This window comes from Pseudoliparis swirei, chromosome 10 (genome assembly GCF_029220125.1).
Source record: "Pseudoliparis swirei isolate HS2019 ecotype Mariana Trench chromosome 10, NWPU_hadal_v1, whole genome shotgun sequence".
NCBI lineage: Eukaryota > Metazoa > Chordata > Actinopteri > Perciformes > Liparidae > Pseudoliparis > Pseudoliparis swirei.
In genome coordinates, this window is record NC_079397.1 from 13,438,609 (window position 1) to 13,464,992 (window position 26,384).

The window sequence follows — 26,384 nt, forward strand, 5'->3', positions numbered from 1 at the left end:
CAGCAACTCCTCTGCTTGCATGTAAAACGACATCCTTAACAAATGGAATTTTTAAACACCCCGGCCAATCCCCAGCAGACTAATAACCAGCCTTCCCCAGAGATGCAGCAGACCTAAATTAAAGGAAGCAGTCCAGACAGACAGAAGTGACATAGAACCACATGCAAAGTGAGCTTATTTTCCCTGTTACTGCCAGTGCTGCACGGCCAAGCTGTCAGTGATCACAACAGACATGTTATAGACAACAGCGGTATTACAGGAGCCACACCTGATCAGAGGAATGATCCACAGATGTGATGAAAGCAGACAGCGGAGATGGAGAGGAATGAGGGGATGGCTGGAGGAGGAGGAGGAGGAGGAGGCCTAGCATGGTTAATAGTGAGAGGAGGGTGGGGATGGAGGACAGAGGGGTGAAGTGAGGATATGGGGTTGGACGGAGTGGAAAGAACAGGAGAAGAAACAGAGGAGAATGAGTGGATGTAGAAACAGCAAGACGAATGGATGAGTTGTGGTGTGAAGGGGGAAAGGGTGGATGGATGGAGGGAAAGTGGGACGGAGGAGGGAGAGATGGAGTGTTGCAGGAGCGAGGGCGCTGGCTATTATCCTGCATCGATTTACTCCAGTCAGGGATGGCTGGATGGGTAATGAAGTGTGGGATCTCGGGGTTGCAGCACGCGCTTGTCTGCGCCTTCTAGCTTTTTGGATGTATTGTGGGATGATGTGTCACCTGTGTGTGTGTGTGTGTGTGTTACATGCAGAGCTGCTGTGGTTAAACACAAACTGAGGTCTTTGTCTCCAGGATGCTTCGCTTGAATTCGGAATTGATCGACTATAAGAAACTTCGCGACACAGCCCACCTGGATGGATTACGGTATTTACAAACCCTCTCACCTTAGAATTGTGAGGAAGATATTCATGTAATAGTTTTGCAACCTGATCTTGTATTCTAACCTTTTTTAAATGGAATTTAAATGACGTACATGAATAAATAGATACCCCAAAGTCCTGTTTTAAATTCAGATCAAACACACTAATACCACTTAATAATTTAAATTTAGAGTATCGGGTTACATATTAGCCTGGAAAAAAAACTCATTATGTTGTCAGATTCAAGCATTGAGGGGGATTATTTTCTAGTCATTATCTATCTGCCCACAAATGTATAAATATGCACCATCATAGTGTTACGGGTATTACTTGTTACTAAAGCTGGAACAGTTGATTTGCTGAAAATGTATCAGCAACTATTTTGACATCTCTTCCAAGAACCAACCAGACATTTTAGATGAGACAGAGTAGATTGCAAAGTATAGGAAAAAAAAGATATCTGACTAAAGGCAGAAAGATGCTCATTTAACAAACTACTTTAAAAGGCCCTTTTATTCGGGCCTCCTTTAATCGGTCAGTACATCTCCCCTTCTTTGCACAATGTCAGCTATCCTCTTGTCGGGCACCGATAAAAACAATCGGCGTCCACTGCAGTAAACAGATCTCTCTTTGTATTTAACATGAACAGGTTCAGAAAACAGACATCAGCTCCACGTATAGCAGTGAGTGTAATCAACATTGTAGCTGGGAAACGAGAACGAAGGCGTCCCTCTGTCCCCTTCCTTTCTTTCACTTTGTATATCCCTCACGTTCGCTCTCCTTCTGCATCCCCTTTTTCCTTGCTTTCCCCCTTCCCCAACACTTCCTCTCCCGCTCTAATCCGCTACTCGACATGCTCCCTCTTTGTCCTGCGACCCTGACAAGTCGTTCCCCTGCTCCGAGGACAGCCCGGTTCGCCGGGGATAATGGAATGAATGCTGGAATGATAAACCCCCGAGGATGCTGGGAGGAAACACAGTGGTGTGTCAACCAGGGTGATAACACTCTATTCTCCTGTGCATGTGTGGAAGGAGCAGGGATTAGGGTTTTACAGGCGAGCTTTGCCCATTCGAGGCTTCTTTCTGCAGGCCGAGATGTTTCTCGGGTGTCGGGGGGAACCAGAGGAATATTGTCTCATCGCCTCGTACCAAGGTCTTCATTCATTTGGAGCAAAATGTTGTTCAATCATATCTTGTTGGACATGTAATTTAAAATCACCCAATCAAAGCTTAGTGCACTCCTAGGATAGAAAAGGTCTCGAGGTAATGCCACTGTATTTAAGCTTGTAGTTATAATGTGTTTTGTCTCAAGGGTGTTGCACAACTACATTAGCCAGAATTAGAGACACACAAATATCAACACATCCCATGAAAAATCCATCAATTATTTCATTGTCAAGTATTTCATCATGTACACTACCGTTCAAAAGTTTGGGGTCACCCAGAAAATGTGATGTTTTCCATGAAAACTCACACTTTTATTTATCAATTAAACTGCAAAATTTATATAAAATCTAGTCAAGACCTTGAGGAGGTTATAAATAATGATTTTTATTTTAAATATTAATGTTGTTCTTCTTGTGGCTCAAAGGAAGGCCAGTTTTATAGCTTCTCTCAGCAGCATAACTGTTTTCAGCTGCGCTCACATTAAAAGGGTTTTCAAGGGTTTTCTACCCCTCCGCTAGTCTTCTAAGGCGATAACACAATGTACCACTAGAACACTGGAGATGGGCCTCTGAACACCTCTGTAGAGACTTCATTAAACACCAGAGAATAGTCATCTACACATTAACTATGTAGAGAGAGTGTTTATGATTCATTTAATGTTATCTTCATTGAAACTAACAGTGCTTTATTTTGAAAAATAAGGACATTTCTAAGTGACCCCAAACTTTTGAACGGTAGTGTATAGGTATCCAACGCCTTTCACACTGCTGGACTCTCTGCCTCCATCTTGATTAACCTGGCAATGTGTGTGAGAGTAGAGCCATCTGAATACTCTGTGCGGCCACTTCTGATTGTAATGAAGTGTTATACCTCCATCACTGCAGAAACAATATTTAAACTATTTTCTGTAGCTCTGGTCTGGTTGTCTTGGTCATTATCTGACATGAAATAGGATTCAGAAGATGTCCAGACTTTGAGTTGGGTTTTTAATTGGTAGAGTGAGACAGTGAGGCCAGGAATCAATACAAAAATGATTTGCAGGCCGGTTCTGTTGCTGCAACAAAAAAAAGTCAAAGTCTGAGGCTCTTGGTAAAGTTCAAGAGATACAAACATGCTGTCTTGTGCGATATCACACTGCAGCCCAACTACTCTTGACCCCAATCTCCCAGATATCCCCACGGGCGAGCAAGGTGCACACATTCCCCTTTCTCAATATATCCTGCCACATACTATTTGGACTTCTCAGCCCTTAACAATAAAACTATTCTCTAAACTGACCTTGTTCACACAAAAAGAAGGACAAAAAATGTAGGGATGGATGGCTCGTAACAAAACCTCCCGACCTAAAAATAGAAAAGGTGGCAATTAAGTGCCAATCTAATCATCCTTCTGTTAAACGAGCCCTGAAGATTCCGCCCTCGCGTCCCCAGGGCTTTTTTTTCTTCACACTTCCTCATCATCGCCGGCTATCGGCTTAATTACGCCCCCGCCATCCCCGGATAAGAGAGCGATAGCCTTATCACCACGGCTCATTTCCAAATCCATGAAATTAATAAAGTCTACTCCCCGACTCAGTTATGGGGCCAAACTTATATTAGCTGTCACGTACAAGAACTCTGAAGTAATACTCTGCTTGCTGGCAAAGAATATCTGGAGGGAATCATCCTCCAGGGGATTAAAGACAAGGAGGGGAAGGTTTGTGTTTAAATTGGATGATATTTGGGCTGTAGTTTTTCTCCTGAACGAGGGTTATGTCTGCGGGTTAGTTTTATGATTCCTCCGTCTTCATTTATCATCCGCACAGTAGCTGTATTGTCCATTTGGTTCGGTTGACTACTTAATTGTCCTTAATCTCCACCGAGGGAAAACTGCTAAATTGCAGTTGTGTTTCACTCTGCAGTGAACTTTGCATGTGTGGGAAATATCAATTAGAAGAACAAAAGCGCTACCTGCAGACGGCCCCATAAAGCTCCCAGCTTGTTGTAAGAGAGTTTCTCTATCGTAGATCATCAATAAACCCTTAATCAAATAAAGTGGAGCTCGAGCCGCTTTCCCGTCGGATCCACGCCGAGTCGAGGAGCTTTCCAACTCTCCCTCTTGGCTGCTGTAATCAGAGGAGAGACAGCTGGTTCCACCTGCCCGCTCCCCTGAGTAAAGGGCTGTGCTTCAGCGACCGAATCCACTCCAAGTGTCTCTTGGAGGCACACTGCAGCATGACTGGCAGGGGTCTCACACATCGATTCCAGGGGAAGGTTGGGCGGACCCGTCACCGCACCGGCGCTGGCAGTGGAACGAGACGGGCTCCCACTAGGTTTGGGCCCGTCATTTATTTCTAAACGACGGCAGATGGTGAGCTTGGCGCTTGCACCATCCTCTCAATCTCCCAAGGTGCACTTCTGTGATGGATGTGGCGAATGGGAGCGCAGCAGAGGAGGCTGAGGCACATCTGCGCGGGCCGATAACGGGGGGCAAAGTATGTCAGAGCTTTCTCGCCGTCGACTCGCTTTCACGTATTACTCATTCCCTCACACACCTCTGGAGGAATCACATCTTTCAGGGTTTATTTGCCTCTCACTTTCATAGCTTTGCTTTTTGCTGGTCTTATCAGCAGGAAACTTCTCTGTTTACGTGCAGGTGAGCTTTTAAGTTTGCCATTGCTACCTGCCTGGAAAAATCTATACAAACTTTCCGCCCAGCATGAGATATTCCCCATTTTAAAAATGGGCTGGTACCCTAGTTAATCATCACAAAGGTATATTAACTGAAGCTTTCATGAGGTCTTCAGGCTGTCCTGAAATTTATCCAGAAATGGCCGGTAACTTTTAACAAAGTGAATGAATATTACTTTGATTTGGCTTTCATTTCTTTTGTTCTCCTCATTAGTCTTTATCCCAGAGCCCAAAGTGAAATCTTCAGATTGCAAACCCAAGAATATGCCTTTTACTATCATCAGAGACAAAGAAAAACAATCAAGTCCTTACATTAAAGAGACTCCGACACCACAATGTTTGGCAATTTATCTGATAAAAATACTTTCATGATGAATCACCACAGTAATACTGATAAATTTTTCGCCGACACAATACTTTTATTTGATCGGGCCGCTTTCTTTTGATTTCTTCAAGACCAATTGAATCTTTCTTTTACTGAAGCACTTTCCAAACACACACCCATGTCCTACACACCATCTGACGCAAAGACGCATTAAAGTGAGCAATCGCCACCTAGCAAAGGTCACTTCAGCTTTATCATCCTAATCATCAAACGCCATCACTTTCCATGATTTAGGGTTGCAGTAAAAGCATCATAACCCGCCCGACCGCATCCATGCCCATAGACGTATCCATGGCAACAGAGACGTCGGGCCGCCCTCCGACGAAGCGTCTCTGGGATTCTCTGTGCGTCGCTGTCGGGGCACGAGTCAGGCGTAAAGAGTCGATTTAGCTGCGGCATTGGGGAGGTTCGCACATTATCAGAAGGGAAATAGGAGCCAGCAAATGCTTAGTGGGTGATTGGCTCCACAATAACAGAACAGCCCCTTTGGCAGCTCGTCAAACGGTGCTATACGGATGCCATTACAAACAGGGGGCCATTAACAGGCACCGAGGCTTCGTGAGGAGTGTCGCTGCTTCACGGTTTTAACCCCCAGAGCTGTTTTAGGACGTGTACGATCAGCTAGACCCGTTGTGCTTGTCTTTTTTTTCCCTTGTATTTGGATGGAAAGCATTTAGGAAACATGAGGGTAAAACCTCGAGTGCAGATCCCTCCGAAGTCCTAGTTACATCAATCCCGTTTGCAAAAAGAAGCAATTCGGGTCAAAACATGACGCAGCGTGTGTGTACACAACGCCTCAGAGGATCAGACCAAGATCTGACTCAAAAACCGTAAAGAGAGACTCCTTTCAATTTCATTTGGAGGTAGTTTAATTTTATAGCTAATATATTAATAGCACCTAATAGCCGCTATTTAGAGCATTTCGTTTCTATAGAGAAACACTCATCCTAACTCTGTCTATATTTAATATTTTTGTATTTGATTTGTCAGTGTTGTTGTGTGTTGTGTATGCATGTGTGTTGTATATTTACATATATATTTTGTTTTGTATTTTACTTTTATCTTACTTGTATACTTCTATATCTTTCATCCCTGTTTCTTATATTTTGCGTTTTGTTTTTTATTCTTGTGTGTTGCTGCTACTGTCACGACAAATTTCCCCTTGGGGATTAATAAAGTATATATCTATCTATCTATCTATCTAAAAGCTTTATTGTGTTGCTGTAGGCAGCACTAGAAACTAGCTGCATTATAATGACTTCATTGTATGAAAATGAGATTTGTGATTTTTATGCCTCATGCTGTGTTGAGGAACAGTATGCACTGTATGGATCTGCGCTATTAATATGCAGTAAAAAGCAAACTCTTTTTTATTACTAACCAGTGGTGGCATTCATATTTTATCACGATAGGGTGTGTAGATGTGTTCCACATATTTATTTTTATCGTGGGGTAAAAAGGCCACATTCCAGCTAAGATGTTATAGTTTTGAACCAGTGGTTGATTCTGTTGTTGATGCTGTAGGCTGCACCAAAAATGAAAATATATGTTTATATTTTCATAGTTTTACTTTGTACCTCTCGTTATAATTATAATATAAATTACTAAATTGCTCTTAATAACTGAATTAGTTACCAACTGCTATTCACAGATGGCTTGATTGTGAATTAATGTTAACTATGAGGTTAACTACAACTCCCAAGGGGCTTTTTGGTAAGAAATATCCTCCTCATCAAGACTTATTTTGCCCATGCCACTGGCACTAATGAGAGTAAACACTACATGGTTGAGAGGAAATGTGAAGATTAAATCTATTTACTTTTAGATTCGGGTCAATTTGGGTCGAATTCAGCAATCACGACACCACATTCAACAACAAAACCCTTTGAATTTGCTCTAATCCACACCTCTGACAAGTCTCTTCTCCATATCAACAACAGCCGAGGCTAATGGGAATCGTAGCATTTAGAGCTGTCTGCGATGACATAATGATATTTGCATAGCAGAAGTGTGATTGTTCCATTCTATAGAAAACTCATGTTTTTATTTTGAGTTACACTGAAGTGGAACTTCCCCCGCCAGATGGTCAGCTTCCACGGAACCGTCCGAGAAGCCGTCTGTTGTGATTGGATGAACCATCTCTCAATCAAACGCATGCCAGAGCCAGTGGGTAGAAGATCGAACACGTCTTTTACATCAAGAAAAGCCTTCAGTACCGTTGCTCTTATTGTGGTGCTTTTGTGGTTCGACTGAATTGAGGAAGTGTTGCTTCCTGTGTTCTTGTGTTCTCCTTTTGTACTCTCTTGGTGGAAATGCACTAATTGTAAGTCGCTTTGGATAAAAGCGTCTGCAAAATGACATGTACCGTTGCTCTTCTTTCAATGAAGAGATATTCTCCACTGAGTGGTCCGTGGACTGTCCCACAAGGGACAGACTCGTATTACTCGTAGCATGACTAGATGGATTTCCATAAGACGTATGAGCCTGAAATGCTCGTGCACGTTCTCGTGACATTGCGAGAATCCAGCTGCCGTGGAAGATGAACTAAACTTTAAAGACAATTTAACCATGGAAATTCAGAATCGGCGATTCTTGAACTCCACGCTCTATAGCTTCTCGGCCGGGGCGATGACACCTTCCAGGACAACACCTGCTAAACACGCATGTTTTCATCGTAGAGTACGACCATTTGGATGAAAGCCTCTGCCAAACGGTGTGCGTCATGTCAAATGAGTGGCCTGCCCCGTCCCGCTCGGCTGTGTGCTCTTCAATGGTCTCCTCTACCACCCATGAGGTGGTGCACAAACACCCCGGGAAGTTTGGGATTTTTTTTCTTCTCACTTCCACAGCTCCGCAGGCGCCATTACTGACTGGCGTCTCATTAGGGGAGCAAAGCGCCGCGCTCGTGCGTTCGCCGCCAGACAGGCCACGCCACGGGCTGCATGCTAATTGCAGAGGCGTAGCCAGCATGAGACGACCTTGTATGGTAAAAGAGGAAGGAGGCAGAGGAGGGGTTTAGTTTAGCGTCTGCTGGGCAGGGGACTCTCTTCCACACATCGCTTTCTTCCTGACCTTGCTCGGCGGCAAAGTCAGCCAAGTCTGACCGTTCGCCGGAGTGCGATCACGAAGGGGAAGTCTCATTAAGAAATAAAAGGCAGCGCAGTGTGTAACATAGGTGGTACATATTTCACTTATCACACCGTGTTCAGCGAAGCTTCTCGGCGAGTGACATTATTCTGACATTAATTTGCTGCTTATCATAACTGTATTACAATTTCAAACCTTTAGTTTTTCTTTTTTGCGTGACAACTTATTAGATTCAAGGCTTCGAGTTAAAGTCACATTCAAAAATGTGCGTTAATGAAGCACATCTTGACATTAAGATGTATACTTGTTCACCTTTTGTGACATTCATTTACAAACACGTCTCAGCTGTATTACAGTTTTTAAGGATTGGGTCATCTTTACAAAGGGCGTGTGATTTGCATTGAACATAACAAGCTTCATTGTGAACTCTTAATATCTAAGCAGATGACTTTTTTCTTCTTTGGCAAGTAGATGTAAACTTCTCATGACCTTTCAACTCTGTAATGTAACCACAGCCTCTCCAGCTCAATAAAACAACCTCTTGGAAACTCATCCCATCTTAGCTCTCACACCTGAAGCAACTAAACCTCAAGCAACTAAACTGTAAAATCCTCAGATTTCATTCCAATCAATGAAAAAACACAAACACTTGGACTGAGAGAGGGATGGAGAATGGACGGATGGAGAAGAGTCCGGAGTGTGTAACTTTCCAAAAAAGGTCGAGTCGTGCCTCTGTCATAGAGATATAGGCCTTGGTAACGACTTGTATCTTCCTACTAACACCTGAATCCTGACTTTGAGGTCGTTCCTACAGATAACGATTATAAAGAATGTGTTGAGAAAGAGAGAGAGAGACTATAGCTGCCTGTCTGTTTTAGTGCCATTAGTTCCTCCCTGCCACTCATTGATAAAGAGGCGCTGCCATCAGCCAAACCAGCCATCTCCTTCAGTCCTCATTAAAATGTCGTCATATTAAAAAATAATTTCAGGCCTCTGCTGATGAGCATTTTATTGCCTTCATGATAATGTTCTCACTTTGAAGTCAACGAGAGAGCGAAAACCGTCACTGAGTAATGAAAGTGAGAGGCAAGGAGAAAGGACGGAGGAGATAAGGGTGATGCGTTGCCTCACTGGGAGGATGGTTTTGATTTCTAGACCATTAATAACGTCTTCATGTTGCAGCCCAACAAACAATCATCCGTTCTTTACAGTAAAGAATGAACACTGGCAAGAATAAAGTGAGCCAGATGTTATGCGGGCCATTAAAAGAACAATGGAAACAAACAGAAAAGCAGGTGAAAGATAAAGAAGATTAACAGAGGATTCAAAAAGAAGAGGAAAAGGCAATAAAGAAGGGACGAGGGCATTCTTACCATTTCAAATATTATTTTTAATGATTTCTGGGATGTTTGACTGTTCAGGCCTTTTGTAAATTGTGTTTCAACCTAAACTAGTTAGTGACATCATGATCCAATCAGCAATCGTAGCTCAATGCAATCAGCTGGCAATGCGACTGCTAACTTGTTAACATCGTACACAGTGGAGCAACACATTAACAACACCTTTCACCTTTGCAGTTCAGTTGTTGCACCCGAACAGGGAATCTGGAGTTAATCTTCTACTCGCTTACAAAACGCTTCCACAAGCACTTTTTATCGTAGAGACACATGAAATGGAAAAAAGCAATTTTCTAATACCCTGCAGTGGGGAAAAACAACTGCAGAAGCAGGAACTTAGAGGCCATGAGCGGGAGTATAAAGGTTACGTGAGAGGGACTTTCACACATTCCCACTTTAACAATAACCTAATGAAAACCCTGGTGAAACCGAATGACACCAGAATCTGTATTTGCTGTATGTTGTGCATATAAAGCGCAATTTAATTCGCTGTTCTCGAAGCAGGTTGCTAATGAAAGTCCTCGAAGCATCAAAGGATGAGGTTAGAATGGACACCGTCCTTCACCTCATTCATCCCCACCGACGTATTATCTGAGTTTGCACTTCAGCTCTTATTGTTTGCTTTCCCTACATTTCCATTTTGCTGATTTGTCGCTCAGATAATGAGAAGCCACACAGCATATATGCATTTCCCGTAAACTAAAGGCTGAAGAGAAACTGATGGCTCGGCGTACAGATGCTCCGTCACATCCTTCCATGATGTAGATTTAATGCCCCCATATGCCGATGTTTTCAGGCCCCAACGCTGATTAAATGAGCTGTTTGTACCAGATGAAGAAATAAGAAGTTGCGCACCATTTGTTACATTGCACCGCGCTATCTCTCTTCTTGATAATTGCATTTATATTCAAAGCGGCACACAAATAATAACATTACGAGAGTGTAGATACTGTATTCTTTCCCCGAGCCGCGTGTTTTGCTTATGAGATATTTTAATTGTAAATAGAAACACGAGGGCACCGGAATGTATCTATTAATGTGGGAAACCGTGAATTATGAGAGGAAATTAAACTCCGTTCACACATACAGAGCAACGTGGAGAAACTAAACACACAAACAGTGTTTGTGGGAGTACATTAATGTCCCAGCAGAATATACAGATAACTACTTGATTGGCCCCGAGGGATGTAATATCTACGCTTTAATTTCAGATAGCAAGTAAGCATATCATGTTACAAGCCATTACAAGAGTTTAATGCCAGGCGCTGTGTTTGTTATGCTCTCATTTTACATCTTAGGCTTTAGCTCTGTTTGAGAAGAGATGAAACGATTTCTGCTATTTGGGTTACAGCTATAGAGTTTCTTGTCTTGCCAAATTTACTCACAGAATTACAAATATTGAGTTGAAAATAACTTCACTGCTACTTTCTCCTTCGTTAAGGCTGACTCGGAAAGAAGGGGTCAAACATACGGACGACATAGACGTAGATAGAATCAGAATCAGGTTTTATCAGAATCAGAATCAGGTTTTATTGGCCAAGTAAGTTTGCACAAACAAGGAATTTGGCTAGGTAAAGTGACTCTCGGTGTGCTAACACCAAATATACATTACAACACAATACAATACAAAACAAAAACAAAACAGTGCAGTACAAAACAAACAGTGCAAAACAGTGCAACGGTCTAGGAAGTTTAAGAAAGTGACTTAAGAAAGTATATACAAGGCGGAATGGCTATATACTGTAGCTGTGAAACAGTAGTGCAAGAAGAAGTGGAGAGTGCGAGAAGTGCAGGGATAAGTATATAAATATATATGCTAAGAAGTAGATGTAACTAGTACCTTTTCCCCTCTGGGTCTGGTGGTGTATTTTAGGATGCACACACACACACACACACACACACACACACACACACCACTGTGGCTGCTGAACAGAAACATTTTGCTTTTCGCCCAGACTCTGGGCTCATGTCCATACGCTCGGCAGACAGAGTTGCTCGTGGCTCCGTTTCTTTTTGGTTGTGATGCCAAAGCGACGTTAGGTAATTACTCATCACACAACCTGCTGAGAATTGAAACAGAAAGCGAGCAGAAATGTGCCAGCAAACACGAGTCCTCACAGCCGAGAAGTACCAACATCAGAATATAAACCTTTAAGCTCTTGCTTTGGAGGAAAAAGTTGTCTTTGACTGATTTATCATTTTACATTCGTAGACTGGTGCTGATCCGTAAATGCTTAAGTAACATTTTATTATTGCAGCTAGGGATATTTTGACTACTTTATAATCAGGAAGCTATTTTAATACAGTGGCTCCCTAATTCATGACTGTGGCTCAGTGGTGAGCCGAGTCGCCCTTCAATCAGAGGATTTGGTAGTTCGATCCCCGGCTCCGCTATAGCCCACGTCCATGTGTCCTTGAGCAAGACACTTAATATTCCTCCTGTGCCGGTTGGTGAATGTTAGTTATCAGTGTATGAATGGGAGAATGGTGTCATGCGGTGTTAAAGCACTTTGAGTGCTCGGAAGACTATAAAGCGCTACACAGGTTCATTCGCGTCTCCAAAGGGTCCAAATAATTATCTACGTGGTCATATGAGAAGAAGGAAACAAAGTTCTGCGACAGCAATTTAAAAAATATGTGTTGGGCTTTTCTCTGATGTTTTTTGTGGAATTTAATTGCATTTAATTTGACCTCGGACTGTTATTTAAATGAAACCATCAAGTCTCAAAGCCCTGAAGCAGCCATAGTATTATTAACGGAAGTAAAGAGGAAGTCACAATGACAGCCATTGACACCATTTGTCTTTTTTTAGGCACGACCACGATCCCACGATCGCGTTCCTTCACCTTAGTCAAGTGTTTATTCTTGTTACCGTGAAGAAAAAGCTCCCATATTCTCCACAAAGTACTACAATGTCAGTTGAATGTTACTCAAGCCACTGGAAGAACATAGAACAAGTAAATATGTATGTGTGTGTATTTATGTGTGTGTGTGTATGTATGTGTGTGTATTTATGTATGTGTGTGTGTATATGTATATATGTGTGTGTGAATATGTACACTACCGTTCAAAAGTTTGGGGTCATCCAGACAATTTCGTGTCTTTCATGAAAACTCACTTTTATTTATTAAATGAATTGAAAATTGAATGGAAAATATAGTCAAGACATTGACAAGATTAGAAATAATGATTAATATTTGAAGTATTAATTTTGTTCTTCAAACTTCAAGCTCAAAGGAAGGCCAGTTGTATAGCTTATATCACCAGCATAACTGTTTTCAGCTGTGCTAACATAATTGCACAAGGGTTTTCTAATCAGATATTAGTCTTCTAAGGCGATTAGCAAACACAATGTACCATTAGAACACTGGAGTGATAGTTGATGGAAATGGGCCTCTATACACCTATGGAGATATTTCATTAGAAACCAGACGTTTCCACCTAGAATAGTCATTTACCACATTAACAATGTATCGTGGGTATTTTTGATTAATGTTATCTTTATTGAAAAAACAGTGCTTTTCTTTGAAAAATAAAGACATTTCTAAGTGACCCAAACTTTTGAACGGTAGTGTATGTTTGTGTATGTATATGTATGTACATGTGTATATGTATATATGTTTATGTATATATATAGGTATATGTATATGGTTCTCTGAAATAAGTTTTTTCGTGAAATCATAGGTTCGGGCACTTATAAGCTAGACAGCTTCAGCCTCGACCCTTTCGGTCAGCCCCTTTCTTCTTTTGTTGAATTTTGATTTTTGTATATTTTGCTGATCGAAATAAACAAAACTAAACTAAGTCAAAACGGCCTCTAGCTTGCTAAAAACATGTCTTTGGGTGTAATCTCGACGGATGAGTCCTGCGCTCTGGGGGAATGACGTTCATTTGTGACATCCTCATTTCATATTGTCGCCAGTTGGGCAGGCCTCAGTTTTGAGGTGTAATATAGGCCTGCCAAATCAGCGGGAGCCCCATTACTCATCCCCCTCTGTGCTGTCTCCTGGCTTGTCCTCCGCCGCTAATGCAGATTACAGGGATATATGAGGGCTATTTTGTTCGCTGCAGGGTGGAAACGATCACAGGCAACCCCATCCCTCTCTGATGCACAATTCTACATCTGTTCCCCCCACGAAAAACTATCTGGAGATCCATCAGAGCCAACCCTTATCAGATCTGAGGCTGCAACATCTATTGCACATCCATTATTGATGCCATGGGTAAAAAATGGGGTCACTAATTCAACACGCGCTTTCAATCCTCAGAGACATTGTTTGGTTAAGTGATTAGTGGCTCGACTTTAGATACGGTTTGTGTGTATCGTAAGTGTTAAATAGTCCATTTATGTTAGGAAATAACGAGTGACTAATAATGGCTTTGCCATAATGATAATGTGTTTTAAATGTTGTCATCTTCATCCCATTTGTATTAACTTTGGAGAACCTTAGTGGCGTTTGTTTGAGTGATTTGTGTAGGTATGAATACTGACGGGATCAATAAAGTCTTTTTTTCCCACTGCAAGACAATCCGAGGTGATCAAACGAGCCGAGCTGCATTATTCGCAGTCGAAAAATCACACACAACTTAAATACATTTCCAACTTGCTCCCTGACAGAGAACACAGACAAATTATTCAAATGTCTCTCTATTTTATGACCAGGACCCACATCCAAAACCACACGTGTCTCTCCTCCTCTCCTGGCAGCCCAATCCATCACTTTTCAATAAAGATGTCACAGCTCATTGTGTGGAGTGTTATCCAAAACAATTTCCAGAGCCTTCTAGAAGATATAATAAAAGCCACACTTTTTTTTTCGCCCATGAGGATGGTCTGCTCCTCTATGCAAAATGTGTAGGTACGGTATTTCAGAAGCATAATAAAGACGAGTTTTCACCCATATGCTTCATAGTTTTAACCCTGATTTCACCCGCTGTCAACAGTTCTCACCTCAGTGGAGACGTTAGCAGGTGCAGGATTGTGCTCACTATTAACTTTTCATTAGGCGAGGTAAACCGCACTTGTCATCAAGAAGTAGCTGCTGCTCACCAAGGGACATAATTGGGTTGTGGTTGATGGATGTTTGAACCGTGGGTCGTGGGTGTGTCTGTGAAAGTGCAGCACGAGCTCGATGATACTCGACAAACAAAGTTAACGACCCTCACTCCAACTATGAGGCCGTGAGATTGACTCATAAAATAACCAAACAGCTGCATTGGTGTAATCTGTGTTTCACTCTCACCTCAGGTTCAATTCTCCTCCTCCCGTGGACTCACCTCTCGTCTCCTCTCTTTTGTTTCCGCCTCAGGATCCTTCAGGAGTTGATGTGGAGACCTGTGACACCGGCAGCCGGAACGCCGCTGACACCGAGGATGACTCGGATAACACGACGTGCAGATAAAACACACACCGACGTGAACCCTCGCTCATCATACTTCCTTCCATTCAACTAAACCAACTAAAATCCTTTCCATAATGTTTCTCTTTGATAAGCCTACGCTTACTGATTACTCAAAGTATCACCAGATTATATGTTTTGTATCTAAAAATCCTAATTTCAGGGTATTTTGCGCAGTTTATACATTTACTCACAAATAAAGCAATACTGCAATATAAAAGTCGTGCAGTATAAGTACGACTTAAATAAAGTATATCAATTAAATGATCAACGGTAAAAGGAATTCACTATCATAATGCATCATTATTTATAACATGACAGTAAAAGTACCGATGCCTTAGTATCAAAATGAGGTAGATATGGTACACTTCTAATCTACATGTTAAATAGTTATACCGGCTGCCAAATAAATGCATTCAATGTGTGTTTTCCTTGAACTGTAGTGCTGTAGAAGACTGGAGTGAAGTTAAATGAGTCTTCTTGCTTGTTCTCCATCATTGATGTGATCATGGCGTCATAATCAGTTTCTTCTTCCGACCAAAATTTATTGTATTCATGTAGAATATAAATCACCATATTGCCTATACTTGCTTTAAACTGTTTGTTTTTAGGTCGATATTTGAACAGCACCATAACAGATGATGTTTCCTATCAAATACATAACATGGCACTATTTCATCCACAGGAAACGCAAACCGTACAATCATGAAACCAAATGCATCGGAATTCATTAATACGGTTTAATGTAATCTGTCTCCTCGCGCCATGAGGCCTCAACTGAGGAGTGGTGAGGATCTGGAGGCCCTTTCTTCGGTGTGTCAGCGCCGCACCACCACCTCCTCCACCTCCCCACCCTCAGTGCACCACGGTAGCATTATTAAACTTGTATAAGTTCATTAGCATACAAAGCAGGAAACCGAGCGCGGCGCAGTCATACATATTTATCCGGACGTGCCCGACTTGTGCGTGCGTACGCTCGTACTGTAACCCCGTCTTTCTGCTGCAGGAGAGCTGGGAACAGACCCCATGAAGTGGATGCTGCTAGAAGCACGCACAGTTTTAAGGGATGGATATTTATTCATGCGACGTCTGATGAAAGACGAGCTGGCATTGGCCGTAAACTTCACATTAAAACGTGCAGCTGCCTGTAAGACTGAGAAAATGTGCGTATTTGGAAACAGAGCAGATGGAGTTTGCTTAGGTTCATCAAAGCAGTTTGCTTCAAGCATATCAGACATAGTTTACACACGGAGGCATTCGGTCTCGTGGTGACGCCAATGTTTATTCATCTGCTGCAGCACATCATCACACAGAGAGGGAAAACAAACACAGATAGATAGATATATACTTTATTAATCCCCAAGGGGAAATTTGTCGTCACAGTAGCAGCACCAATAAACTAAACACACAAGAATAAAATATATATTATATATATAAAAAACAGGGATGAAAGATATAGGAGTATACAAAGTAAAAATATAAAATAAAATATATATGTATATATATAACATATATGCATACACAATACACAATACGAATGACAAATTAAATTAAATATAAAAATATTAAATGCTCCGAGAAATACTTGCATCACTTGTGGGCTACCTCTGACTTTTGAATGACTCGGCTCCTTTTCTGTCTCCTTCCCTTGTTCCCTTCTTCTTCAAATGCTCTTTTTTTCAACCCTTACCAACTACCCTACAGTCCCGATGTAGGTGGTGGTAGTTGGCGCTCAACCCCTCCTTTTTTTTCCTGCGACTTTGGAGTCCTCCGTTAATATTCCTTCCTCCCTCCTTCTGTTTCCTCCCTCCTGTGAGATTGCTGGTGTGTCTTATGGCTTTTTATTCCTACGTGATGTGAGATGGGTTCATGTAGGAGTAGAAGCCACTAAACACGCGGTGAGTGCTCAACGCGCCGGACAACACACACGGCGAACTTCCTGTGGCTATGACAGCTGTCATGTTCACATCGGTGGTCACGCCCATTATCAAGAGTATGCACACAATGGAAATAGTACGGGGTAATAAACAATGCAGTGAGTGGCTACTGTTCCAGGTCATCGCTTCAGAACAGATTTGTAATGTGAAACTTTTTGAATGGCCTATTCAAATGGTTATTACACCTTTTTGAACAATCAGTTTGAAGACGATAGAGCTGAATGGTTCTGTTCGTGTGGGCTGACGAATCAATTTGAAGTGAACAGACCTACTTCTTCCCAAAGGCTTCCCACCTGCATGCTGGCTGCACGTGCCCTGAATTTAAAACTCCTTCCTGCATTCCTCTGCCCCGAGGTCGCTGTGCAAAACTGGAGCGGGATCGTTCTCAAAATAGAGATCAGGAGAGAGGATGCCAGAATTAAATTGAAACAACTTGCAGAGGTAGGTCATCTAAGTTTTTTGGTAATGGCCACAATGTGAAGGGACCATCTATCCTCCACTAAGCGAACTTGAAAACATACAGAACGCTGTTACGGGATACTGCATCACCCTCTCATGACCTACAAAAGTGTGAACATAATCCTCTTGTGAATTTACTACACACAATACACATTTCTCACAAAGAAAGTCAGATTCCGGACATATTTAGAAATAGATTGCATAGCACAAACATCAACGTCATAAAAACCATGCCTCTCCAAGACTACAACCTTTCATGAGCCAAGCTGTGTCATGAGGTTTTTTTTACAGAAACTCTAGTTTTTTATATAGTTTAATTTGTTTAACCCTCCTGTTACCTTAGGGTCAATTTGACCCCATTCAATGTTTAACGTCGATGTTCTTTCGGGTCAATTTGACCCCAGGCTGTTTTTCACTGTGTCAAACATATAAGAAATATCAACTTTTTTATATATTTAAAGGGCTATTTAGGTAGTCAACAAACAAACATAAAGTACCTCACACTTAAACTTGGAAAACAATATTAATTCTAATAATTTTCTGGAGGTTTTAATTGCTGGGGTCAAATTGACCCCGAGGGTAAAATATGTCAGTAAATATAAAGGTAACAGGAGGGTTAAACATTGAATGGGGTCAAATTGACCCTAAGGCAACAGGAGGGTTAAACCTGTATTCACTGAGCTTTTTGTTACTTGGTAGCATCAGAAAAAAGCTGTAAAGTTGTGTGTGTGTCCACCTTTAGAAGTGCAAGTTACATATTCAACAATATCAACTTTTAGCTCTGTTTTGGTCTCCACCAACTCCATAGACTAATGTACTTTATGATGCATGCACCATGTTCATAGTTATTGTGTATGTATGCTATTTGATAAGCAGTTAGTGTGGACCAACACTGTTCCTGGAAAGCTTTTAGCACCAGCATAAAAAATGTAACTCAAACCGCTTAAATTCTTGTCCAATCATAAATGAGGTAAATGGTATTCATCTGCAGTAACGTTCTGCCTGAAATGAACTCGGTATCAACCAATTAAGCAAGATATTCAAATGATCCTGCTTGTGTCGGGTCCAGTTGGGTGCTGTGGGATTTGGGTTTAAATGTCAACCTCCTGTTTCTAAGCTCCTCGTTTTCTCCAGAGCCGAAACTGAATCTTAGCTAAATGGGTTGTTGTCGTTAACCAGAAACTGAATTATTAATCCCTGGATATTACAAGAATTTGACAAATGCTTGCAATTGTGTGACGTTACTTCTACGTATATATATGAGGGAGATAATTATTCAAGATTAAATTGCAACTGATGTGGTCTACCAAGGTTTCATGATTTATTCAAGAGTGTACGTTTTTATGATCTAAAATTCAGTGGGGTGAGATGGGAAGTTCCCCTTGCTCGCCGTTTCGGTTTAATTCATTTTACAGATTCTTATTCCGACATCGAGTTCTTTCAAGAGACATGAGGAGGTCTGAGAGAATAGCAGAGCGGCAAAGACACATGAGAGGGAACATTATTTAAAACAGCTTGGCATATGAAGGGGAATTTATGTTTGAATAAATTGTTGCCGTCCGCGGTTTCGCCCAAGGTTATGTACGCCTTTCGACTGTCCTGTAAACCTCACGTTCTCAAAATGTCAAAATGTGCAATTTGTTTTAAATGATGCAATTGTGTCCTCAGGTTCTGAAAGTTGATTGAGCGGTACAAGGTCACATAATCCACGAGTTCAGGTGAAAACATGAAAAACGTCAGAGTTGGAGTAATGGGATTTTTCATATGACAGCTGCCATAATGTAGCGTGTGTGTGTGTGTGTGTACAATATAGGCGTAATGTGTGAGTGCTGAGCTACTGTATCCACCTCCCTCAGGCTACACTTTCTTTCTGTAATAAATAATGCTCTTGTGTGCTCTATGCTTCATTTGTTCCCTGTTGTAACGTCGGTGCTGCTCAATAAATTATGAATCACAACCTGCCGCACATCTCTTGTTTCATTTGTCTGTCAAACTGTGTGTGTCTGTGTGTTTGTGTGTGTGTCTAATGCCACACGCAGGCCCACCCCAAATGTACAAACCAATAAACACATGAGTTTAATTTGATGAGAACTCATGGCAGACTGGTTTATAAGTACACCATCGCTGAGTAAGGAGTGCACACAGTTAGAGAGCAGCAGGAATACAGCAGTAAAACATAGGAAATTATTAGCAGCCGAAGGTACAAGTGCAATTCAAACTGCCTTTCATTGACATAATTGCTCATGTTCAGTGTGTATTTAATCTGCTATAAGCCATGAAATTACCATACATCACAACACAATTGCACACTGATTCACAGACAAGTAAAGATGCTTTTCTGGCTTTCTCACGAATTTGTCGTAACAACGGGCGAACTGAAGGATTGTTTCGGAGATGAGTCGCACAGGCACAGCGGGATTCTTTCGGTTTCTTTTCTTAGAGATTTTGGCCAGCAAAGCTCGCCTACACACACCAGCTGGCTGCTGTCTGGGGGAATCGCCTCAGCCATCTTTTTTTTCTGATGAAATCAGAGGAAATCCACAAGCAGCCCAAGGCAGGCCACGTATCCTTTTTTTGTTGTTGTATTCGTTCGCTATTCAATAATTCTCAGTGATGGGCCTTTCCTTTGAGCGCTGGCACTGCTCCTCATTCCAATTAGTGAAAGGCAAAGAGCCTCCCTTGTTTGTCGGCATGCAAACGGTAATTGGATAATCCCTGGAATTTGAGCGAGTGCACAAAAGGGAATCTGCAATTAAACCAGAAAGTTTGTCAAATATTGACACAGATGAGTCCTGCAAAGTGCAGATAAAGAGGATAAGTCAATACTATTGTGGAGGTTTTCTAAAAATTCTCAAAGTTGTACGCACAAGGGCAAATAATCAGGTTTTCTATAATAAAATAGACGAAAATCGAATCCATTCTAATATTATATTGAACATTCTTTTGAATAATCCGTTCATTTCCATAGCTTTAAAACCACTTTGAACTCCTCGTTTTCATTTTCGGTACACAAGGTGTGTTCATGAAAAATACACCTTGTGAGAACATGTACTAATTTAGAATATGACCTGAGGAAGTGACTTTTGTCAAAAGTAATTGTAGCGCCATTGTTTTAGTTCATAATGTTCTCACATGGTACATTTTCCTAAGTGAGATATTTCTGTCTCATAATACTGATTGTGCTAATACACAAAGTGCAGCTGACGCTGATGGGAATAACATTAGTTTAGCAGATATTTGGTCACAAATCCAAATTGTACCAGTAGTGGGACCATTTGGTCTGTACCAACTTTCAGCAATCCGTCCTTTAGTTGTTGAGACCTTTCATTCAAGACTCTAAATGTCCTAGCGGCGCTGTAGGAAAAGTGATTTTTGCCTGGGAATGGTTGACATGTGCCAAATTTCCATGAACTCCATAGAATGATTGTCAAGTGAGCCACAAAAAATGAGTTTACCCTGCTGCATGGTGGCGCTAGACAAATTCACCAAAGTCAACAGAATCCCTCCTCCGGGACCATGAATAGGTCTTGAGATATTTCAGTCTGGACCAAAAGGGACGGACTGTCCAACACACCGACTTTGCCGTCGTCACGGTAGCGAGAAACTTGACTTCTTGTTTTTGCAACCTCTAAAAAAACGAAAGTTTAGATGCCGTGACAGAAGCCGACATGGCATCTTGGAGCCAATCTCTGATCACAGTGTGACCTGTGGACGTCCCGTCGTGACAACGGTGTGATGAGTTGCACAGATCTTCCTCGACATCTCACTGATAGCCATCACGACGAGACGTCTCCTCTCTCAGTCCACTTCATGAGAGAGCGGCGTCAGCATTCTGGCTGCAATTACAGTGCTTAGGACTCTTTAATGACATGCTAATGACTTGACTGTATTACCTCTCAGCTGCCCAAACAACCTTAAATACCCGGCAGCTGATTAATCCAACATCTACAAAAACACCCAATTAGAGGGGAAATGTTTGAATTGAGTTCAGCTAACAACTTTAGAGCAGACAAGCACTAAAAAAGGAACGCTGCTAGATTTTTCTTGCAAAGTCCAGTAAATGGAGATAGATAGATAGATAGATAGATATATATACTTTATTCATCCCCAAGGGGAAATTTGTCATCACAGTAGTAGCACCAATAAACTAAACACACGAGAATAAAATATAAAATATAAAATATAAAATACAAAATGAAGTATATATATGTATATAAAATGAAACATATATGTATATATATACACACACACAAACAAATATAATGCAATGACTGTGCAAAGTATACAAAGTAAAATATAAAATACAAAATAAAATATATATGTATGTATACAACATACAGGACTGTCTCAGAAAATTAGAATATTGTGATAAAGTTCTTTATTTTCTGTCATGCAATTAAAAAAACAAAAATGTCATGCATTCTGGATTCATTACAAAATCACTGAAATATTTTTTATTCAGAAAACTCTAAAATCCTATCTCATAAAATTTTAATATTTCCTCAGACCAAGTAAAAAAAAAGATTTATAACAGCTGAGTGTTTGTCAAGGCTCAGGAAACCCTTGCAGGTGTTTCGAGTTCATTAGACAATTCAAGTGATTTGTTTAATACCCTACTAGTATACTTTTTCATGATATTCTAATATTTAGAGATAGGATATTTGAGTTTTCTTAAGCTGTAAGCCATAATCAGCAATAAATCAGAATAAAAGGCTTGCAATATTTCAGTTGATTTGTAATGAATCCAGAATGCATGACATTTTGTTTTTTATTGCACATAGAAAATAAAGAACTTCATCACAATATTCTAATTTTCTGAGACAGTCCTGTATATGCATACACAATACAATACTAATGACTGCAGTGTAAAAATTAAATTAAATATAAAAATATTAAATATAGACAGAGTGTGCAAAATGCAAAGTGTGTGTATGTGTGTAGTGTAAATAAATGAAATGTGTCAAGTGCAGATGATGGCCGACGCCTGTGGATATTCCTGTTTTGGACTTAAAACACATGATTCTTCATTATATCTTAGATATTAGGATGGGGCTGTAATGCAGCATGCCTTTAGATAAACGAGGGTGCTCAAAACACCCAGCTGTCGCTGAGCGCTGGCTATCGTGAAGGTCAAACATGTGACCTCTCAGTTACATAACGTGCTGCTGAGCCTTGCTTCAAAGTCAGAGATGGAGAAGCCGTTAAAACATCAAACATGACGCAATTGTGAGTTATTGTCAAATTAGAAAGATGATTCCTGACAGAAGAAAACTTCAAAGAGAGTATTCTCACAGCAATGGCGTGCTCTCTCCGGTTTCTAAAAACTAACAATGTGAATTTAAATTCTTAGAAAACAAAACCTCACTCGCGCCTCACCGTCGCCGTTGTCAAATCTGATTAATCTGAGACGCTTTTCCAACAACTCCCAACACAACTTCACTCTCGTCAGCACATGATTGCTGTCGACGCAGAACTCGCACGGCAATAGCGATTATTAATGTGCAGCATCTGAAGTTTAGCTCATGGGGGAGGGAGGAATACATTCTTCAGGAGTTCCTTTTGTAATGAAGACTGAGCGGTGACAAAACACCGCCGAGTCTTCAGAGGAAACACGTCTAGGAAACAAGGAAGTCAAGTAGGAGCAAAGGAGGAGAAACAAGCCAGGTGCTGATACGTAATTTTGTTCTTGTATTGTGCTCAATCAAAGTTATGTAACGCTGACACATCGTTATACGACTTGAGTACGATCGGCTCCACGATTTACGGATGGTTATAAATTAAAGCTAAAATGACATAAAGTGTCTCCACAACAGCTTTATGGCTCTACAACTCTCTCGAACTTTATTGAAGGAATATAACTTAGTGGGTTGTGTTCTTACAGTGGAAATGTGGAGACTAGAAAAGGCTGTGAGCCACACAGGGAGGGATTACAGTGCAACTCCATCTGCTGATGTGGATCATGTGATATGATCGAAAGCTCCGGAGCGAACGAAGTGGATATTTTGTCAACTGTTTTGATATTTTAGCCAATTTGACTGTAACATCCAATCATTAAGAAGTTCAAAAAATCGACTGAATATGTTTTTATATACAACTCAATGGTTTGATGATCATGTAGTTGGATGAACTGTGCGAAGACACTGTGTCAGTTCATTTTGAGTCATTTCATTATGGAATAATGTTGAAATGGATGTAAGAATGGTGAACTCCTTTTTGGTTTTCAAGGGAATTATTTATAAAACAATTCTTGAGAGTTATAAATGTAATTAAAAACGTATTAATATGGAAGATGTATGTGGTAGTATATATAAATATATATATATTTGTATTTTTTTTATTTATTTTTTATTGTTTTTTTATTTTCTTCTTTCTTTTTGTTTCAATTTAGGATAGGAAGTTATAAGCATTTTTTTGCTTCTACCTATACCTTTTCAGTCTTTCTCTTTTGTATATTATATAGGATAATATTGTATTGTATTTGATTTGATTTGATTGACTGAATAAAAAATACAAACAAACAAACTTATGTACATAAGGACCTGTGTCCTGCCTCGTGTAATCATATGGCCCTGCATCTTTAAGAAGGGACCTGTGTCAACATCTGGTTGTACCACCATTGTTCTCGGTCATAATGTTCCCACATTATGTATTTTCCAAAATAAAGTTGTGTTTCATCAAATTGCCATAAACCAACTGAAAGAATCTATTTCAGTACTATAATGCTGCTGGGTTTCTGGCCCTCATAATATAATAAAGAAGCCGTCTAGTGTGCCGTGTTTACTGTTCCTGATGGGGACAGCTAATATTTGCTCTGTGGCCCCTGAAGAGGTCACCGTCGTGCAGTTGTCATGGAAATGTTGATGAAATGTCCCCTTGAAAATACTTTCTCAACATCCTGAAAGAGCAGAAACTTTTTTTATTTTCAAAAGTACATTTCACTCCCAAAACAAATGTTTGTGCTCGATCAACAGGACCTGTGTTCCAGTCATACTTTTCTCCATGAAATATGTAAGTAAAGGCAGTGGTATATCATATCAGAAGTACCAGTGGTAATAGTACTACCACTGATGAAAGTGACAATTTAAACGCAATCGTTTTTGACTTTTAATATTTCAACACGTATGCCCTATATTGGTCGTATTAGTGCTATACCAATCATCACTTTCTCCACGAGGAAAGCCTTTTCCAGAGTGTCAGGCAGGTCTATGCTTTTAGCTCCATCTCGTCTGTCTCTTATCACCTCTCATCAGCAGGAAAGACGTTGGAAGGGGGGGGGGGGGGTCGGGGGGGTCTGCTCATCCGAGGCAAAGAGGAGAGCCAGAAGAAGGCAGCATCCTTATCAAAGGCTTCGGCGCTGAGCCTCGGTTAAAAATAGAAACTGAGGGAGATTGGCATCGATTTCTGCCGGCGTTGACGGCCCGAATGACAGCAGCACGGCGGCGTCGGGCTGTTGAGCCATCGAGGGAATCCGCCAGACTACCTATGATGAGATGAGATGGGGAGATAACTTCTGACAAGCCCTCCACCCGCAACCCACCTCTAATCACCCAGTCTGCGCGCACACACACACACAAACATGCACACACACAAAGAAAAAGTAATTACCACATGATTGCACGCCCGCACACACACAGACACACACTCATTGGCACACACACACTTGCTGCCCCCTGAGCAGGTAATGGGAATCTGGCTGGCTGAGCATCCACCTGTCCGTTGTCTTCTGCCAAGCCACAGCGCATGTGCTCACACACATACAAAATACCTCTGGATGTCCCTCCACAGCCACGAGCCACCGTCCATAAGGGTTATCGCATTAAATGATCAGTAAATAGTGTCGAGTATCCACGAGGCGCTCCGAACGGGGACGTCGTGACCTTTGCTTTACTGCTGTAAATGAACTCCACTAAGTGATTACTTTTATTACACTGTCTGCGACCCGTGGATGCTGTTCTCCCCGCGGTATGAGCAGTTATTCCGTCGAGCGTGTGTGCCGGGCATGCTAATATCCATATTTCTTTTTTAATGCAATGCAAATATCATGTCTTCACATCATCAGAGGTCATCATCTACTTGGCATCTTTGAAGAAATAGTTGGACGATTTGGGATATTCGTTTATTTGCTTTCTTGCTGAGAGTTGGATGAAAAGATTGCGACCAGTATCTGTGCACTACATATGAATGGTGCATAACAATTAACACGGTGGGAAAGAATTTAAAGCTCACTCATAAACCTGTTATATCTTTGTTGAAAACATACAGGAAATCTAAGTGTGCCAACGTCAACTCGGCATTTCACATGGCCCCACTGTTCCACTTTCTATGTGGACTCAATGTTCTCATCTAAATCAAGGGGGGAAAGCAAATAAGCACAAATCCCCAAATATCAAACTTTTCTTAAAAAACAAAGTGTATTCTTTAATTTAGAAAACCTTATAGTCAGAGCCAGATTTTAAAGATATTTAGACTCCCCAAGTTGTATCTAATTCGGACTAAATTTAAGGAAGTTCCCCTGGAAACCACAAACTGCTCAACTAAATCAACTAATGAAGCTATTATAATAACTAATATATGATTTTCCTACAATTATTACACATGGGCGTGTATGCCTAACGGATTTTCTTGAACAACAAACTTAACATTCTGGAGGAGAAACACTGAATTCTTTATTCTTGTATTTGATAGTCTAAAAGTAACCACATTTCAATATACATGGAGGAACTACTCCACCTGATAAAACATCTTCAAATCTTGATTAAATGAAACATTAATTTCCCAAATTGCCGCTATAATGTGATGAATTCAACAATATGCAAGCAATCATGAGTGGAAACTCAATGTTATGCAAATATTCTGTAGTCTTGCTTACTGTAACATTTGGACTTTAAATGTTATAGATTCATAGATGGAACATTCGTCACACACTAATACTCATCCTCTGTTTTAAAATATTCCGATGAAGCCAAGATAATCATAATTAAAAGCCAAAAGTTTGACTTCTTATAATTAGGTGATTTG

At 40.9% G+C, this 26,384-nt stretch overlaps 1 long non-coding RNA gene across 1 annotated transcript in view; it reads left to right on the forward strand.

Moving 5' to 3' along the window:
* LOC130200629 (uncharacterized) overlaps nucleotides 1-15,410 on the forward strand; it is a 39,789-nt gene extending 24,379 nt beyond the window's left edge. Inside the window, exon 3 of the long non-coding RNA XR_008833050.1 lies at nucleotides 14,881-15,410. This is a non-coding gene — a long non-coding RNA (uncharacterized LOC130200629). The remainder of the gene's footprint in view (nucleotides 1-14,880) is intronic.
* Nucleotides 15,411-26,384: the final 10,974 nt, after the last annotated feature.